At 43.1% G+C, this 6,000-nt stretch overlaps 1 protein-coding gene across 4 annotated transcripts in view; it reads left to right on the top strand.

Moving 5' to 3' along the window:
* Window positions 1–226: 226 nt before the first annotated feature.
* The window catches only part of DNMBP (dynamin binding protein), a 75,044-nt gene continuing 69,270 nt past the window's right edge, over window positions 227–6,000 (top strand). For all 4 annotated transcript variants that reach the window (XM_067465881.1, XM_060768184.2, XM_060768183.2 and 1 more), the window contains exon 1: window positions 227–310. The gene's annotated coding sequence lies outside the window, so the exon portion shown is untranslated. The remainder of the gene's footprint in view (window positions 311–6,000) is intronic.

Raw genomic sequence — 6,000 nt, 5'->3', positions numbered from 1 at the left:
ATTCCCATCCAAACCCAAGTAACGAAGGTGGAGGCATTACTTTTCATTCAACCCTGGTACATTGATCTGTGAAGATGTGCCCATTGGGGAAGTGGAGGCAAGCTGCAGCTCTGCTTCCCCAGAGAGCGCTCTCTTTCTCTCTCTCCTGTTGTCTTCCTCTCTTTCTCCCTTCGGCCGGCAGGGGGCGCTGGTTGGCCGGGCGGGGAGGGGAGGGGAGGGGCGTGGAGTGACGCGGGGCGGGCCTGGGCTTCTCCGGGGTCCGCCGAGCCGCGAGTGGGGTCCGATCGAGCCTGGAAGGAGCGCGCAACAGGTAGGCTCCTTCGCCCAGGGAGAAAAACACGGGCGATCCCTTCTTCCTCCTCCTCCTCCCTCGCGTGGAAAGTTCTCCCCTTTCCGTCTCCCACGAAACCATGGCGCCTCCCAAGAAGTTCCACGTCTCTCGTGGGAGATCCGAAGCGCCCCCCTTCCCCCACTGCGCCTTGATGGCTCCTTTAAGAGTGACTCCGCTTTGCCACCCAACTTGGGGGACACGCGTGCCCCTTCCCCACGCAAACCCAGTTCATCCCAGTGTTTTGACTGGGAGCCGGACTCACTCATCGGCCTGATCGTCACTGTCCTCTCTCTTCTATCCGCCCTCTCCTTCCTCATCTACTTCTGTGGCTCCGTGGATGGGACTTGTAGTACTCCAGTTGCATCTACACAAGGCATGGGCCAACTTGGGCCCTCTAGATGTTTTGGACTCCAACTCCCACCATTCCTCACAGTATCAGGCCCCTTCCTTTTCCCCCTCAGCCGCTTAAGGGGGAAAAGGAAGGGGCCTGAGGCTCTGAGGAATGGTGGGAGTTGGAGTCCAAAACATCTAGAGGGCCCAAGTTGGCCCATGCATGAGCCATCCCGACCAACTCATTTGCATATGGTTTGTGATTGGCTAGCCTCAACATTCTAACATTCTTAAGTGACTGAGGAGGGAAAGGAAGGGGTTTGAGGCTGTTAGGAATGATGGGAGTTGGAGTCCAAAACAACTGGAGGGAAGGACCAAGTTGGCCCATGCCTGGTGTAGATGCACCTCGCCCCATCTGCGACTCTCCTTTTTTTGGCTCCCTGATGGGATATAGTGCTCTGCCTCTAGTTAGGTTTATGTGGGGCATCTACAAGGAGCATCTACACTGTAGGTTGGATGCAGTTTGATACCACTTTATCAGGGGGAAATCCAGTTTGTTGGAACTTTCATGTTTGAAAACTGCAGACTGAAATTCTAGTTTGAGAGGCACATAAGTGCAAACAATCATCTGTTTTTACATGTCAGCCAACTAAGGATAGAATCATAATCATAGCATTGGAAGGGACCTCATGGGTCATCCAGTCCAACCCCATTCTGCCAAGAAGCAGGAAAATCGCATTCAAAGCACCCCCAACAGATGGCCATCCAGCCTCTGTTTAAAAGCTTCCAAAGAAGGAGCCTCCACCACACTCCAGGGCAGAGAGTTCCACTGCTGAACGGCTCTGACAGTCAGGAAGTTCTTCCTCATGTTCAGATCGAATCTCCTTTCTTGTAGTTTGTAGCCATTGTTCCACATCATAGTCTCCAGGGCAGCAGAAACCAAGCTTGCTTCCTCCTCCCTATGACTTCCTCTCACATATTTCTACATGGCTGTCATGTCTCCTCTCAGCCTTCTCTTCTTCAGGCTAAACATGCCTAGCTCTTTAAGCCGCTCCTCATAGGGCTTGTTCTCCAGACCCTTGATCATTTTAGTCTCCCTCCTCTGGACACATTCCAGCTTGTCAATATCTCTCCTAAATTGTGGTGCCCAGAATTTGACACAGTATTCCTGGTGTGGTCTAACCAAGGCAGAATAGAGGGGTAGCATGACTTCCCTGGATCTAGACACTATACTCCTATTGATGCAGGCCAAAATCCCGTTGGCTTTTTTTGCTGATGCAGAATTGATGCAGTTTGACACCACTTTAGTGATGGAATCATGGAAGTTCTTGTTTGGCGAGGCCCTAGCACTGTTTGTCATAGAAGGTTAAAGGCCTTATAAAAATGACAACTCCTATGATTCCATAGCATTGAACCATGGCAGTTAAAGTGGCCTCGAACTGCATTAATTCTACAGTGTACCCAAGTAAGGATACATCTACACTGCAGAATTAATGCAGTTTGACACACCACTTTAGTGATGGAATCATGGAAGTTGTCATTTGGCGAGGCCCCAGCACTGTTTGTCAGAGAAGGCTAACAGCCTTATAAACCAACAGCTCCTATGATTCCATAGCATTGAACCATGGCAGTTAAAGTGGTGTTGAACTGCATTAATTCTATAGTGTAGCTGTACCCAGAGTTACCCAAACTCAAAATAGCATATTGTGTCATCAAAGGTTTTCATGGCTGGAATCACTGCGTTGCTGTGAGTTTGGGGGCTGAATGGCCATGTTCCAGAAGTATTCTCTCCTGCCATTTTGCCCACATCTATGGCAGGCATCCTCAGAGGTTGACCTCACAATCTTAGAGGATGCCTGGGGATGGATGTGGGTGAAACGTCAGGAGAGAATGCTTCAAGAACATGGCCCGGAAAACTTACAGCAATCCATGCCCTATTGCTCTCTTGCTTCAGGAGACCTTCTCATGATGCCGGATAGAAAGTAGCCCTCACCAAGGATTGTGTATTCATTATATACAATTATATGTGCATTATATATGGACTGTCCTTGTCCCTACATATACACAGATCCTTCTCCTTATTGCCAGTGTTGACCCATAATTGACCTACTTAGAAATTCCAGCCTTTGAGATGATGGTTTTGACATTATTTCATGTGCTTCTGTAATAGGCATGAGAAATTAGACCAGAGCTGGTGGTCTGTATCTCTTTCTTAGATGATGACTTTGTTGATATGTTGTTTAAAAGGATCCACTGCTGCGGAACCTATTCAAGGTAACTATTTTATATCAGTAAGGTCAGTGAGTACCACATGTTGTGTTTGAGGATGTGTTTTAAAAGTAACAGCCGACTTTCCTTTTGAAAACATGAGCTCCAATGACACAGAAAAAATGTACTCATGGAATTAAGTAGGACTTACTTAATTCCCTATGGGGAGAAAGGCAGGATATAAATAGATAAAGATATAAATAAAGATAAATAAAACATAATATATGATTTCACTATAAAGAACTATTGCCATTTGCAAAAGTCAGATATTTGTATGCTGTTTTGTATAGAGTGGGCCCTTGGTATCTGCTGGGGTTTGGTTCCTGGAACCCCTGTGGATATCAAAATCTGTGGATGCTGGGGTCCCATTACATTCAATGGCATAGCAAAATGGTAGCCCATCTGTAATATGGCAAAATCAAGGTTTTCTTTTGGGATTTCCAAAAGATATTTTCAAGCTTTGGGTGGTACAGTCTGTGGATGCAGAATCTACAAAGATTGTACTTCTTTATTTGATTTAATTGTTTATTTGCCCATACCATTTTGGATAGGCAAATTTAAAAATTCAGGACAAAAATCGTCTTTCTATCTGAGACAAAAGTGTATCCTACACTTGAATTATTATCCTACAAAACCTTCCTGGACTGATGAAAAAGCCCTCCCGATTAACTCCAGGCAATTTTCTTGGTAATTTAATGTTTATAATCAAATCAAAGTGAAGTTCAGACATCAAGTCATGTTTATTAGGTTACTGGTTGACAACTGAGTTTTTGCACATTCTGTGAATTCTATTGACCAGATGCCACATTCCACCATTCTTTAAAATTTCTGTATATACTTGAGTCTAATTTTTCAGCCCTTTTTTTAGGCTGAAAAAGCCCCCCTCGGCTTATACTGTGGTCAAGGTTATTTATTATTTTACTCTGTTATTATTGTAATTATTAGTATTACATTTATTCTTTTACTCTAATTATTATTATTATTATTACATTTATAATTTAACTTTATTGTTATTACATTTATTATTTTATTCTACTTATTATTGTGATTATTACATTTCCATTATTTTACTCTATTATTATTATTACATTTATTATTTTACTCTATTGTTATTGGAAGGATACATAAGCAAATTTACATTGAAAAGGGTTAGAATAATGGTTTAAGCAGAGTTGGGACAGTATTATTTTAAATTACAGTTTTATGTAAATATTCATAAACATTTAGCCTACTTATGCCTCAATTAATGTAATGTTATTGATGTCTAATTTACCAGTAGCTGTTGCATTTCCCATCCTCGGCTTATACTCGAGTCAATAAGTTTTCCCAGGTTTTTTTGTGGTGCCTCGGCTTGTATTCAGGTCAGCTTATACTTGAGTATATGCGGTACTACAATGATCTGCTCATTGTATAGTGGAGAGGATGTGGTAAGGAATGGCTCAAACATTTGCATTTATGGGAAATCACATTATGCAGTACCAGATTGCGGTATAAAAATGGTGTGATTGTGTGGATTGTAATGTGAGCTGTTCCTGCTCACACATGAATTGGCATGTGTTACGGATATGTGCATGTAGAGGCTTGGCACTAGAGTCTACCATACTAGATCATTTGCCCTCTGCAACTGTGGCTTTGCTTTGACTCGGGCTCCTGATACTGACATTCCTTCAATTGCCCCTCCCATTAATATCTGGACTTTACTGGATGGGTCAATTGGAGGGATGGCCTCTGATGGGTCCAACTCCTTCAGCCATTTCTACGAGCAACACTGCAGTGGCCACTATTCCTGGTGGATAATCCACTTTGCTTGTGAGGATGCACTCTTAGGATGCACCTGCACTGTAGAATCAATCCCGTTTAACAACCATGGCTCAATGCTATAGAATCCTGGGAGTTGTAGTTTTACAAGGTCTTAAGCCTTCTCTGCCAAAAGCTGCTGGTGCCTAACCAAATTAAAATTCCCACGATTCCATAGCATTGAGTCAAACTGCTTAACTCTACAGTACAGATACACCCTTAGAAGTGGAGGCTGGAGTATATAGCAGCACTACTGCTGCAAAGTCCAACTAGTAGTAGTTCCTGGTATGTCCATCACATGGTGCAAACAAATGCAGCCTGTGATGGACCTGTCCCCCAAAATGCTGGAGTCAAATGCCTGCATCTACCGTATTTACTCAAGTCTATTGCACCATCGAATCTAACACGCACCTCAGTTTTCAAAACCCTGAAACCAAAACCAGTATTTACTGCCGAATGTAATACACAGTGGCAGAAGTGCACTCTTTGTAATTTAGCCATTACAATTGCTGTATGCTTAGAATTCCTCCTTCAAAAACAAAAGTGTTAGAACACCAAAGCTTCCAGCAATGGAAAAGAAAACCTTGGGTGCATCTCTGCTGTAGAATGACTCCAGTTTAAATGCTCGTGCCTCACCAAATTACAAATCCCAGAATCACATAGCATTGAGCCATGCCAATTAAACTAGAGGTGAGATCCCTCAAGTCAGAGCGCCAGTTGCTCCTGAAACAGCTTCACCATTTGTGTTGGCTCAACATAAAGATGATAGGATTATGTGAATCTAATGCATACCCTAATTTTTACAAGATAATTTAGCATTAGTAAAGGTAAAGGTTTCCCCTGGATTTGTAGACACATCCAAGGTCACGTGGACAGTATTACTGCATGGAGCGCCATTACCTTTTTGCCGAAGCGGTACATATTGATCTACTCACATTTGCATGTTTTCAAACTGCTAGGTTGGTAGAAGCTGGGGCTAACAGCGGGAGCTCACCCTGCTCCCCAGATTCAAATCACCAACCTTTTGATCAGCAAGTTCAGCAGCTCAGTGGTTTAACCCACTACATCATCATTAGGTTTGAGTAAACAGAGTATTTCGAATTATCTTAGGAAAGTTTGTTTTCTGGAATATAATTCCATGAATTACCATATGCCATCTGAAGGATTCTGTAATTCCACCCAATCCTCTCACTCCAAAAAAATAAATAAATAAAAATCCCTTTCCAAAAGCCCTGGTACAATTATCACATCATTTTATGTTACTCTTTATCTCT

This window comes from Anolis sagrei, chromosome 3, assembly GCF_037176765.1.
Source record: "Anolis sagrei isolate rAnoSag1 chromosome 3, rAnoSag1.mat, whole genome shotgun sequence".
In the NCBI taxonomy this organism is placed as follows: domain Eukaryota; kingdom Metazoa; phylum Chordata; class Lepidosauria; order Squamata; family Dactyloidae; genus Anolis; species Anolis sagrei.
Note: the sequence above shows the minus strand (reverse complement) of the source record. Positions and strands in the feature narration are given on the sequence as shown.